The sequence below is a fragment of the Pseudorasbora parva genome, chromosome 12 (genome assembly GCF_024679245.1).
Source record: "Pseudorasbora parva isolate DD20220531a chromosome 12, ASM2467924v1, whole genome shotgun sequence".
Lineage (NCBI taxonomy): Eukaryota > Metazoa > Chordata > Actinopteri > Cypriniformes > Gobionidae > Pseudorasbora > Pseudorasbora parva.
In genome coordinates, this window is record NC_090183.1 from 38,345,391 (window position 1) to 38,359,209 (window position 13,819).

The window sequence follows — 13,819 nt, forward strand, 5'->3', positions numbered from 1 at the left end:
ATCTATCTATCTATCTATCTATCTATCTATCTATCCATCCATCCATCCATCCATCCATCCATCCATCCATCCATCCATCCATCCATCCATCCATCCATCCATCCATCCATCCATCCATCCATCCGTAATGTTCATGTGTTTTTTTTTTTCTTCATGTGTGTGCGCATGTGCTCCGGGAGAATGAGGGGGGAATGGAGGACACGATTTCCTTTTCCACACAAGGAATGCATCCATAAGAGTTCCTGTTTGGAAAGTGGTTCTCTCACGCTGGTAGAAAGCCAAGAGCTGCTTATGCTCTGATGAGCCCATGGTGATAAGGAGAAGCGCAGCCAAATCTTCAGGAAGGTAGATTATCCCACCAAATGCTGGCAAACGCTCAAAGCGTGAGTGTTTTATTTGTTAGAAAGAAAGAAAGAGGCAGACTGCTAAAGTCAGGTGAAGAGACTGAAAAAAAATTATGACAAAGAGAGCCAGACTGAGCGTTGGGGGGAGCGAAGAGGGAGAGAACGATAGAGAGAGAGAGAGAGACTTCTTTAGTCTCACTCTACAGCATAGAGCTTTGCTGAATCCAGGGCAAGCTTCACAAAAGGTTGCAGAACAAAGGCCTGCAAGCTAAGTGTGTGTGCCGGAGAGTATGCATATGCGCGCAGGCAGCGTGGTGGGAAGGCTCAATCCCATGGTTTGTTAACTCAGAGGCGCACTGTAACTTTAAACAAGAAAACGAGACGCTTTGCGTCAGCTGCCAGCTCTCCCGTTCTCACTTTCAGATGTCGTTTTTCTCTTTGAAAAAGAGAGCGGTTGCTTATCTTTCAAATTGTCATCCTTCACAGTTCCTAAAAGGTTTATCAAAACCTGAGTCACTTGAAAACAATCAAGCATGACAAACCAAGAATTGTGGCACATTGTCGATCAGAAAAAAAACTCAAATCAAGCCCTTTGAGCATATAGGTCACCTTTTGATGAAGGAATGAGAGGTTTAGAGACTGTAATGCTTTCATGTGGTACTTCTGACAAGAGCAATTTATCCAGAGGACTATAAATCACTCTATGTGGTCAAGGAGACCTTAGTCTCCGAAAGCTAGACATTAAGCTTTCTTACTGACATTTAAGCCAACCACAGTTTATTTTACTTACCATATAAGGGTGGTTACATTTGCAATCAATGACACCACAATAATATAATGCATTGCAAAGAACTTCAGTCCATAAGAGCACTCAGAAACAACAAAGAATGTGAATTTGTATAGTAGTTTACCTCATAAAGTGCCTACATTTAAAACACTAAATAACTTAAATTACGTTCAGTTTTTCAAGTTCCTAGCGGACTGATAAAAATCTGTGCACCCAACTTCCGGAATTTCAGATTGGAACAAAATTCAGAATTGGCTTCAATTTAGCCATGATAAGCCACGGGAAGTTGAAATGGAATTTGAATTGAAATGACAGGAGAATTAATTAACTAAATTGCACTTTAAAAGACAGATAATGCATTGAGTAGTTTTTTTTTTTAACCCTGGTCCACAAAATATGATGAAATAAATGGGCACACTTTAGGGTCCAATTCTCACAATTGACTATGACTTTTGCCTAAGAAAACTCCTAATTACAGCTTATTATTAGCTAGTAGGTAGTTGTTAAGTTTAGGTTTTTGGAGTAAGGGATGTAGAATATGGTCATGCATAATAAAGCATTTATATGTGCTTTATAAGTACTAATATACAGCCAATATTTTATAATATGCTTAATTCAGTTCTGAATGGTGCACAGACCTGTTTTTGTGTGCAGTATATGCAGAGTGAACAGACTGTATGCGATCCATGTGCTTGCCATCTAAGGTTAAGGATGCTGAATCAAGCGATAGAATCTCACCAGGTAACAGTGGTTTCTAGTTCAATTTGACTGATTAGTGCATTGACGAACGCAATGCAATCAACCGGCCAATCAATCCCCCGTGCGCTTGATTCATTTACCAGAGTGCCCTTAGAGGACTCTTGTTCTATTTGTTCCCCCTTTTCTTTCATTTTTTCTGGTGACTCAGCTGGTTGCGAAGCACACAACCCTACATGAACTGTGGAAAAAATAACTGAGGACAATGCTGAAGTTCTGGAAATCTTACCTGTTCTCTTCCCAGATGATGAAGTTATCAGTAAATCTCCAACCGGCACTTGTTGGAGGAGAGGAACAAGATGCTTTCCCTGTTTATCACTTTCCTTCACACCCTAGGCTCCATTATGATGTGTCTGCAACAGTTTGAGAGGGCAAGAAACCTCCACATTAGACTCTATAGACATTATATTATTACATGTGATAAGTGTGAGACTCAGAATAGCAGAGAAGGGAGAGAGAGAGGAGCAGAGAGGTGTGGGTGGGAAAATGCATTAAAGCCAGAGACAGAGGCTGAGAAAGGCAGAGAATGGGGGACAATAGGTTAAGTGGGAATGGATAATGGAGAGTGTTTCATCAGAACATGAGGCGAGAGACGGAATCAGGAAAGATGGCAGGGGGTTGTTGCTGAGGTGAGAGTAGACCAAGGCTTTTTTTGGCTTCAATAACAAGCGGGGTGACATTTTATCACAAGCAGAAACCTTTCATGATGGTATTAAAGCTATTGTGTTTGAAAGCCTGATAAAGCAGGCAACCTCAGGCAAGTAGCTAATGTCAAAAGGAGCATATAGAGTTTTTCAAGGAAAAGCCAGATGAAGAGTCTTGACCTGAAATGGTCCGGCTTTAATGAACCCAATGAACTCAAACCAAAAAAAGTGGGTGAGTACAAAAAAATGTACACAGAAGATACAGTATATCTTTACTGTTCTCCACAATTTATGATGAAATCAAAGCTTAAGTGTCAGGAAAATGTTGTCACGCAATCAAAGGACTCCTTCAAAGAAGAAAAACCTGAAGTCATATCATGAAGAATCAAAACGCTCTGTCTTTTTAAGTTTAAAGAGCTTGATGTACTTTGAAACATACTGCAACTTTCAGAAATTTTTTTTTTCCCAATCTAAAATAAAGGTTTACTGAAACAGCACAGGACGATCGAAACACCAGCAACAATATATCAATGTATAATGAGGACATTTTGCCAGACCTTTGCCAGCCTGTTTTTGGCTGTATGGCACCTGTTACTCTGTCCCATCCACCCTATCGGATCATTTCAGTATGATCTTAACTATTTATGTAGCACATTTTCAGCACTGATTAATGATACAGGCTTTGCAAAGAGGTGATTATAAGAGGACAGGGACTTCAACCCGATCGCATGTAAATGCGTATAAATAGTACGAGTGTAGTTAATGACATAAAAATTGGCGCGCACACACACAAACACACACACACACAAACACACACACACACACACACACACACACACACACACACACACACACACACACACACACACACACACACACACACACGTCGTGTTTCCATGTTTTATGGGGACTTTCCATAGAAGTAATGGATTTCATACTGTACAAACTGTACATCCTATCCCCTTACTGCCCCTGCCCATAAACCTACCCATCACAGGAGACATTCTGCATTTTTACTTTCTCAAAAAAACTTCTTCTGTGTGATTTATATGTTTTCCTCATGGGGACCAAAAAATGTCATTTTTGTCCCCATAATGTAGGGATTACCAGAAATAACATCACAACATTTATTTCCATCAAGAGGTGCATCAATGTTTTGTCAAGATGTTGTATTGACAATGCAAAAGTCCAGTACTCTGTAAATCTCCTCCAGCACACCCCAAAGACTTTCAATGAATGTAAGGTCTGGACTCAGAGGTGCCGATTCATGTGTGAAAATGATTCTTCATGCTCCCTCCCAACCATTCATTCACAATTTGAGCCTGATGAATCTTGACATTGGGCTTTGCCATGTGTCTTGAATATATGGTTGTTTAAGAAATGAAAAGCTACACACTCCATAAGGGGTTAGAAGAACTGTTGCCAAACATAACATGCTTAAAACATAATCACTGCAATAACGATATCTTAAGAATTTGCCTATTTAAATCCATTTTTGGCAGGGCAGTGTATAGTCTATGGTTGCTCAACAGCATGCCACAAGTGATCTTGTATTTAATGGAACATTTTCCTTTAACCCTTCAAAATGTCCATTTGCTTAGCAAAAGCGTTTTTGTTACAGGTGGTAAAACAAATCCCAGCACTTTGCTTGCACAACATATTTCATTTAAATAATGCAAAATACAGTTTTCATGGTTAGTAAGACTGGTAAATGTTCTTAATTAAGTGACCAATGAGAGGAAAAAATTTGGACAAATTAGCCCTTTGCAAATTCTCTGATGAATGGTTATCACTCTCACAAATTACTCTAATCTGGAGCCACCATGGTGTGGTTTTACATGAACAAGGATATTACACAAATTCCTTGTTTAAGCATACATCATAAGGTACATGCAAGGGTTATTCCCAGTGAGGAAAGAAAAATGGGGTCAATTTGTCTATATAAATCGACAAAAAGAACCAGAGCTCAATTATACAGCCCAGAGCAGTACATGATTCCAGTGAAGGGTGGAATTATTTGTATTGCAAATTAGTGCAGTACTTCTATTAGAGTACACATTTGCAAGTGACTATTTCGCCAAGCTCTCACCCCTCAGGAGAGTTCATTTGGCTGTAATTGAAACACCACCTGCAGCTTTGAGTGAAATCATTAACAAAGGTCACATGTGTCTGCAGTAAGATTACCCCACACATGATGTTAGCATTGACTTGCTAATCCACCTGGCCGAGCTTCGCCGGGGGTTGGAGTTTGCCCTTTCCCGTCAATAAGGGGATTCTTGGCACAGCATGTGTGCATGCTTCATGCATTAAACAGTTCTGCTCCGGGTCTGCTATTGGTCTCAAGCTTTAAACCTGTTATAGCTGTTCAGCATTTCCATTAGGTGAGCGATGCGCTCACTCATGTTGCAATGGAATGCAACAGCTTGCTAGAGTGTGCAACAACATCTAGCTGTGGATTTACAGCCCATATTGTCATTAGGCTGCCGTTTGATTTATTGCATATATGTAATGAGACACATCAGATCTGATCAGGATGAATTTGAAATATAAACTAAATTGTTTAAAGCAACAATTAGTAACAAGAGATGTTGCAATTTAACCAGTTAATTAAAAGATATAAGTGCAACCAGTTAAATGTTTGGAATAATTACTAAAATAATGGTTTTCTATTTTAATGTTTTAAAATGTAATTTATTTTTGTGATGGCAAAGCTGAATTTTCTTCACCCATTAGTACAGTCTTAAATATTATCAGTGCTCAATTTTTAATATACTGTATAGGTTTTTGTGGCTTAATATTAAATGTAGCTGTGCTACATTTTTCTTTGATTCTTTGATTAATAAAAAGTTCAACAGCATTAGAAATGTCTTTACTGTAACTTTTGATCAATTAAATAAATAATTAATACATAAATATTATATATATATATATATATATATATATATATATATATATATATATATATATATATATATATACATATATATATACACACACACACACACACACACACACACACACACACACACACACACACATATATATATATATATATATATATATATATACATACACACTACAAATTAATTTTGCAGATTCAATTTAGTTGTGGGTGAACAGTGATTATACAGTTTTGAGGAAAACGGTTAAATGACAGTGCCTGCAGCTTCCCCTGTTGGCTTTGAGATTGAGATGAAAGTGAGCGAGAGGGGTTGCGTCGTGGCAGGCTCGCTAGAGCGAGTCACTTCAACTATAAAACATGCGCCCAGGGCAGGTCATGCGTTATGCATTGATCCATGTAACTGTGGCAGGAAAACACCACATGGCAATTCCCTACTGCTGCCAAATTCATTCTTTTTAGACTGGAAAAGTGGTCGGTGTGGCTCGGTCCAACAGCAGTAAAACCAGACTCCCTTACATTATAGGGCACATTCTTTGAAATGGCAAAGAAATTTGTTGACAAAATGCAAATAAACAGTTTTTTTCACAGTGGTATAGCTCAAATAACCATTTTAATACAAACAAATACTATGGGCCCGCTTCATAAACTGACCAACAGCTTACTTTTCCGAGTCAAATTATATTAATCTACCTTTTAAAATAACTGAGTTAAAAAAAGTTATGAGCAGTCTTGAAAAAAGAATTGCTTTAGCAGTTTATGGAAATATATCAATGTTATTAATAATTTATGTCAATGCCTTGTCAGCGGCAATTGTTAAAAGGGGCTATAAGTTAAATTTGGACAACTTTGTCCTTTTTTACTGCTTCTAAAAAACTACACTATGAAAGTGACCAAAGATAAAAATCCGAAAGGAAATGTTAGGAAAAATGTGAGTAATACAGTGATGTATCATATTTTCATTATAGCAGCACAATCTTGAAAAAAAACAGCATCTGGTCTGCAGAAACAGTTCACATCTGAATTCTATATAATTTAAGAGAGAAGCTAAATATGTGGTCAATGGAAAATTAGGCTGGAGTACATGAACTTTTGATTATTTTTTAGTCAAAGCTTAACTGTTAAGTTGGCTGAACATCTGATGCATATGGCACACTTATCTGGAAGCACTTCAGGATTTTCGAAGTCGTCATCTGATTGGTTGAATTCTTACCAGCATCGACTAAACACTGGATTTTCAAAAGTATGTGAGGTTCTCCGCTCCATTGTTGTAGTAAAGTTGCGCAACTTTTTTGAATGAATAATCTATAGATATATATTTTCACGATCCTAAACGTTACGCAGAAACAAAACAAACTGTGATTGGTTGTTACATGTCAGTCAAATGTCCTCTTGGGCAGTCCTTGACCAAAGAAAGCTGCGATAGAGTCCAGACCTTCTGCTGTCAGTTTGAAGGTCTGGCTACCCGAGACTAACCTTAACAGATCCCTGCTTTTCAAATATTAAACACTACTAGCAATCCATAGGAAGAATCCATAGGATCAATGCCATGTGAACCCCACTAAATTGTTGATCCAATACAATGCCAAATGTGATCTCATGTATAGGTGTATACTCGACTTTGCTGTGTTTTTTTGCCCAGCTGGGGTGAGTGGAGGACGCCTTTGCATTTGTAGGATTCAAAAAGCGCTTGTAAATCTCTCAGCGTTGCTAATGCCATACAGATGTGCGGTGGGTGAGGTTTGTGCTGAAGCTAAGAACAAGTCCATGGCAGACCGCAGCAGATGAATCGCACTTGGGTGGGCGGTTTATTGATCTGGTGTCAGAAACAGATTAGACTGTTAAGGTTACACACACTCATGGATGGGATAGATTAGAAAGAAATGGACACCCTTTCGCCTCAGCCGTAGGTCCTGTCAAGTCAGAATACAATAAAGCATAATGTTGTCATACAACATTGTTCATATCAAATTTCAATGTATAACAGTACATAAAAAAATCACTTGCTCTCTAATTAAATGTTCAGCATTATCTACTAGGATATCATTTAGACCTCAGTGTTAAGTGATTCTACATTCTTTAGAATATTATCTACGGGCGGGTGCGGCTAGTTTATTTTTACATAACACGGTTTCATTCCTCCAGTGTAGTCCTGAAGATAACAACCATTGAATAATGAACAAACAGTTCCAGCTCTATATGAAGGTTATAGAAGGGTGAAGCAATCACTAAAGGTTCAAAAGTCAGAAATCACCTTGAGAGTGTAATGGACTCTGTAATAGTGCATTCAGAGATTACATAAGAAGGACCAGCGCAGCCAATACCAACAAATTCCACTAAAGTATATTTGCATCTTATCTCACTTGACACACTTACCAGGGTTTGACTTCTAAATACCAAATTACTCATTCTGCAAGAATGTAACACAGCCAACATCTTTTAAACCTCAAGAGCTGATGATCCTCTGGTGTTGCCACAGATTGAGCCAAAATACACAAAGTAATGAATTAAAATCACATTCACAACATTCATTAGCTTCAACCAGAGTTCAATTCTTAATATACAGGTCCTTCTCACATATTAGCATATTGTGATAAAGTTCACTATTTTCCATAATGTAATGCTAACACTAAAAGACCTGAAATATTTCAGTTGGTGTGCAATGAATCTAAAATATATGGAAGTTAAATTTTAACTTTCATATATTTTAAATTCATTGCACACCAACTGAAATATTTCAGGTCTTTTATTGTTTTAATACTGATGATTTTGGCATACAGCTCATGAAAACCCAAAATTCATATCTCAAAAAATTAGCATATCATGAAAAGGTTCTCTAAACGAGCTATTAACCTAATCATCTGAATCAACTAATTAACTCTAAACACCTGCAAAAGATTCCTGAGGCTTTTAAAAACTCCCAGCCTGGTTCATTACTCAAAACCGCAATCATGGGTAAGACTGCCGACCTGACTGCTGTCCAGAAGGCCATCATTGATAGCCTCAAGCGAGAGGGTCAGACACAGAAAGAAATTTCTGAATGAATTTGCTGTTCCCAGAGTGCTTTATCAAGGCACCTCAGTGGGAAGTCTGTGGGAAGGAAAAAGTGTAGCAAAAAACGCTGCACAACGAGAAGAGGTGACCGGACCCTGAGGAAGATTGTGGAGAAGGACCGATTCCAGACCTTGGGAGACCTGCGGAAGCGGTGGACTGAGTCTGGAGTAGAAACATCCAGAGCCACCGTGCCCAGGCGTGTGCAGGGAATGGGCTACAGGTGCCGCATTCCCCAGGTCAAGCCACTTTGGGCTACAGAGAAGCAGCACTGGACTGTTGCTCAGAGGTCCAAAGTACTTTTTTCGGATGAAAGCAAATTTCAAGGTGCCAGAGTCTGGAGGAAGACTGGGGAGAAGGAAATGCCAAAATGCCTGAAGTCCAGTGTCAAGTACCCACAGTCAGTGATGGTCTGGGGTGCCATGTCAGCTGCTGGTGTTGGTCCACTGTTTTATCAAGGGCAGGGTCAATGCAGCTAGCTATCAGGAGATTTTGGAGCACTTCATGCTTCCATCTGCTGAAAAGCTTTATGGAGATGATTTCGTTTTTCAGCACGACCTGGCACCTGCTCACAGTGCTGTGCTCAATTGGCCTGCCAACTCTCCTGACCTGAACCCCATAGAGAATCTGTGGGATATTGTGAAGAGAAAGTTGAGAGACGCAAGACCCAACACTCTGGATGAGCTTAAGGCCGCTATCGAAGCATCCTGGGCCTCCAGAACACCTCAGCAGTGCCACAGGCTGATCGCCTCCATGCCACGCCGCATTGAAGCAGTCGTTTCTGCAAAAGGATTCCCGACCAAGTATTGAGTGTATAACTGAACATAATTATTTGAAGGTTGACTTTTTTTTCTATTAAAAACACTTTTCTTTTATTGGACCAATGAAATATGCTACTTTTGTTGAGAGAGGAATTTTGGGTTTTCATGAGCTGTATGCCAAAATCATCATTATTAAAACAATAAAAGACCTGAAATATTTCAGCTGGTGTGCAATGAATCTAAAATATATGAAAGTTAAATTTTTATCATTACATTATGGAAAATAATGAACTTTATCACAATATGCTAATTTTTTGAGAAGGACCTGTACACTACCCTTCAAACAATTAGGGTATGACTTTTTGTTGTTGTTTTTGAAATAAATCTTTTTTGCTTATTTTAGCTGCATTTATTTCATCAAAAAGTTGTCAGCAGTTATTCCTCCAGTCTTTACTGTCACATGATCCTTGAGAAATCATTCTAATGCTGATTTGCTTGCTCACATTTATTATTATTATCAATGTTGAAAAATGTGCTGCTTAATATTTTTGTTTAAACCATGATACATTTTTTCAGGATGTTTTTCAGAAGTACAAAAGAACAGCATTTATTTATAATAGTAATAATATATATAATATCACTGTCACTTTTCACCAGTTGAATGCATCCTTGCTAAATATATTCATGTCTTTATTATTATTATAATGTATTATAATATACATATAAATATATGTATACAATATAATATAATATAATATAATGTAATATACAATATAATATAAATATAATATAATATACAATATAAACTATTATACAGCATTTTTTTAAGAAGCATTTTTGATCAAGGCCCACAGAATCTTTTTCTGTATGACTATCCGAACATGCAATATTTCAAAAGAAATAACAGCTTCTGCTTCTTCTATTTAGTTCTATTCTAGCATAAAGGTTCAGTGTGTAAATTGTAGCGGCATGTGATGAGGGTGTGAACCATTACACAAGCTACGGTATAGCCGACACAGGACAAATATGTCGTAATTTGAGTCAGCAGAGCATAGCTATCGCTCTGTAGAGAAGTTTGTACATTTAGGGCTACTGATGGACGACGCATATTCACTCTCTTCCATTGTAGAAAAGTGAAGCAGCTAATATCCCAATGTGGCTCTTCTTCTGATTTGGGAGCCGAGTGTGCAGTAGTGAGCGTGAAGTGAAGCTGCAGTATCAAGTTCCCTTCCACACTCTTGCAGAATCATTTAGTACCGTTTACTGCAACTCATGTCGGTGTGAAAATGTATAAATTCAATTTGAAGCTCCGATCACCTGCCGAAAAAATCTGTTAGTGCCTCAGTGAAGCTGTTAATCTCATATGCATTGATCACATATGATGTCACATCCCAGTTTTTTTTTAAACAAAAATAAATAAATAAATAAATCAAAACCTTCACATCACATCAGCATAAACTACCAAAAATGACATGAACATTTATTCAAAGTGTAATCTGATTGTTTAGTTTGCCTCACGTTCCATTATATTACATGGAGAGGGCTGGGTTTATGACCTATACTTGGACCAGCCACCTAGGAGCAATCGCAACCTTTTGGCTTCACTTTTCAGGACGTGTGCGGCAAGCTTGATCGAGTCCACCACCATCCCCCAAGGTTGCACAGTCCAATAGCCTACCTCGTAACATTTGGCAGTTTTGATTTATATGCTGTATGTTGATGATCGTGTTATTTTACATGCATCATCTTACATATGATATCGCTTGTTTCTGCTTCTTCGTCTGTGTTTTGATCAGGAGATTCAGTACTCTTTCAGAAGATAAAGGAAATCTACATTAATGCAGGGGAAACGCCGTCTCATAAATTACACGCGGTCATCATTTACTCTCCCTCATGTCATTCCAAACCCGTAAGACTTTCGTTCATCCTCAGAAAACAAACGACAATCTTTTTAATGAAATCAGAGAGCTTTCTTTCCTCCTGTTGACAGCCACGCAACTTTCCCTTACAAGCCCCAATAAAGACATCATTAAAGTGATCAATGTGACTTTCGTGGTTTAACCTCAGTTTAATGACGAGATTGCTTTGTTTTCAACACGCATGCGTCGTTGTGCTCTCGTGAACTCAGAAACCACTTTGGTCACATGGAATGCTTTTATGATTTCTTTACTAGCTTCCTGGAGCTTGAAAGTGGTAGTTGCGAAGGCTGTCAATAGAAGGAAAGAAAGCTCTCAGATTTCATAAAAAATATCTTTACTTGTGTTCCAAAGATGAACGAAAGTCTTACAGGTTTGGAAACAACATGAGTAAATTAAATTTTTGGGTGAACTAACCCTTTAAGTGCACAGTGTCTCGCTACAAACAACAGAATTCTGGTGGCACTGACAAGGGGAAGGAAGTCCTTGACAATCCCAGGAATCCTTGAGAGAGAAGGAGAGAGAAAAGGAGGGAGGGAGCAGACAGCAGCAGGGTGACACATTCTAATGACGTGCCGAGTTGATGAGACCTCTGAAGCAGCCCCTCACACATCGCCCACATTGTGCGTGCGAGTGTGTGACATTGACAGAATATGTTTGCAACCTAGAAATGTACAATCTGTTTGTTAGTATGTTAGCTGCAGATGAAAATGTGAGATGATTGATGGATTTGACTTTCAAAATGTAAATTGGACTGAACATGTGTCGTCTACATGTTTGCAGGGCGCGGTGTTCACTCCAAAACCTAGTGAGCTGCCTATCTAGACAGAATTTTAAGGTGTCATAAACCCCTGATGCGAAGTCTGTCTGAAAAGTTACTACGTTATGCTGCCTTCGAATATTCATACATTTGGTGTATCAAATGAACAGGATAAATATTAAAGTATTGCTTAGATAATAAATCTAATAAATAAATCTAAGTGAAAATTGACTGGATTCAAATTAAATGAATTATGTACACTATAAGTCAAATGTTTGGGATTGGTAAGGCTTTTTATATTTTTGAAAGAAGTCTCTTATGCTCACTAAGGCTGCATTTATTTAATAAAAATAGAGAAAATAGTGAAATATTATTACAGCAAAATGACTTTCTATTTTAATATTTTTTTTAAATGTAATTACTCCTGCGATGGCAGCTGAATTTTCAGCATCATCACTTTAGTCTTCATATTATTCTGAGGTTGATTTAGTGCTCAAGAAATATTTCTTCTTATTATTATTATTATCAATCATGCTTAATATTTTTGTGGAAACTGTGATTTTACAGGATTCTTTGATGAATATAAAGTTAAAAAAAACAGCATTTATTTGAAGTAGAAATCTTTTATAATATCCATTCGCTTTTGCTGAATAAAATTATTCATTTCTATTATTTTTCTGTTTGTTTGTTTATTTGGATTAGGACAGTATGAAAAATCAGCATAAGAAAACTGAAAAAGATGATTATATTTAAAGATTATAGCACAACTCCAATTTGCATTTATGGGCCTTGTCTGTAAAAAACAAAACAAAACAAAAGCAATGTTTACAAAAGAAAAGAGCAAAAGTAACGTACCAAATCAGTCACTTTTATGAGGTTGCATCAAGTTGTTATATAGACTCATTAAGTTTTGTGACAATGCTTGCATGTTTGTGCGTGTTGGCTGCTTCTGTCTATATGAATTACAACCATCATACTTCATATGTGAGTGTGTGTGTGTGTGCAGTGAGCAGATGTAATGCACACCACTCGGGCAGAGAGAGCTGTGCTGCAGGAGTCACAGAGGGCAGTCTAGGGGGTGACAAGCTAACACATTCAGCCATGCACATGTAAGGAGATCTGTCTCCCTACACTATATCCCTATGGGCACTGTGTGTGTGTGTGTGTGTGTGTGTGTGGAGTGAGAGAAAAGACACAAAGCCAAGCATGTGACAACCACACAACCTTGCAAACTATGAACAGATAACAAGGCATTGGATGGAGTGAATGGACACCAGGCTCTATCAATGCTGAGAGCTGTATGTAACAGGAGCTAAGAAAATGAATGGCTGGTTTACGAACAAAAAAAAGGTGGAAAGGTAGCCAAACAACAATCATTGAAAATCTACGAGCTCAGAAAGTGAAGTGCAAAGGCTGTTGAGGTAGCATCGAGCTGCTTTTCACAGTTTTGTTTAGCAAGTGTTGCTTAAGCCTGACGTTCTAAACTTGTTTACACATTTACGAGTGGAAAGATTGAACACTTCTCCAGAAATGAATCCTTTTATTGTTAATATTTCAAAATGTTTGCGTGATGCTGCGCATCCCTGTGTGTAATAAGCAGTGTATGTGCGTTGTTATTACTAACGTGCCCTCTAAGTAAGACACAAAATACTGCACTATTGCCTTTAGACCAGGTTTTTGTTGGTCAATGCCGCAGTCATTTTCAGTTGTCTCAAAATGGCAATGTGCCAACAATGCGCCTGAACACACCTCGTTTTCAGAGCTGTGGGAACGAAGGGAGTGCTAATGAGCTAGTTTTCAAGGATATAAGGAGGAGTGACGACAGTGCAAGAGGAGAGAGGACCAGGCATGGACTTCATGTTCTGTTTTATTATGTTTATATGCGGCAGTCGTCAGTGAGG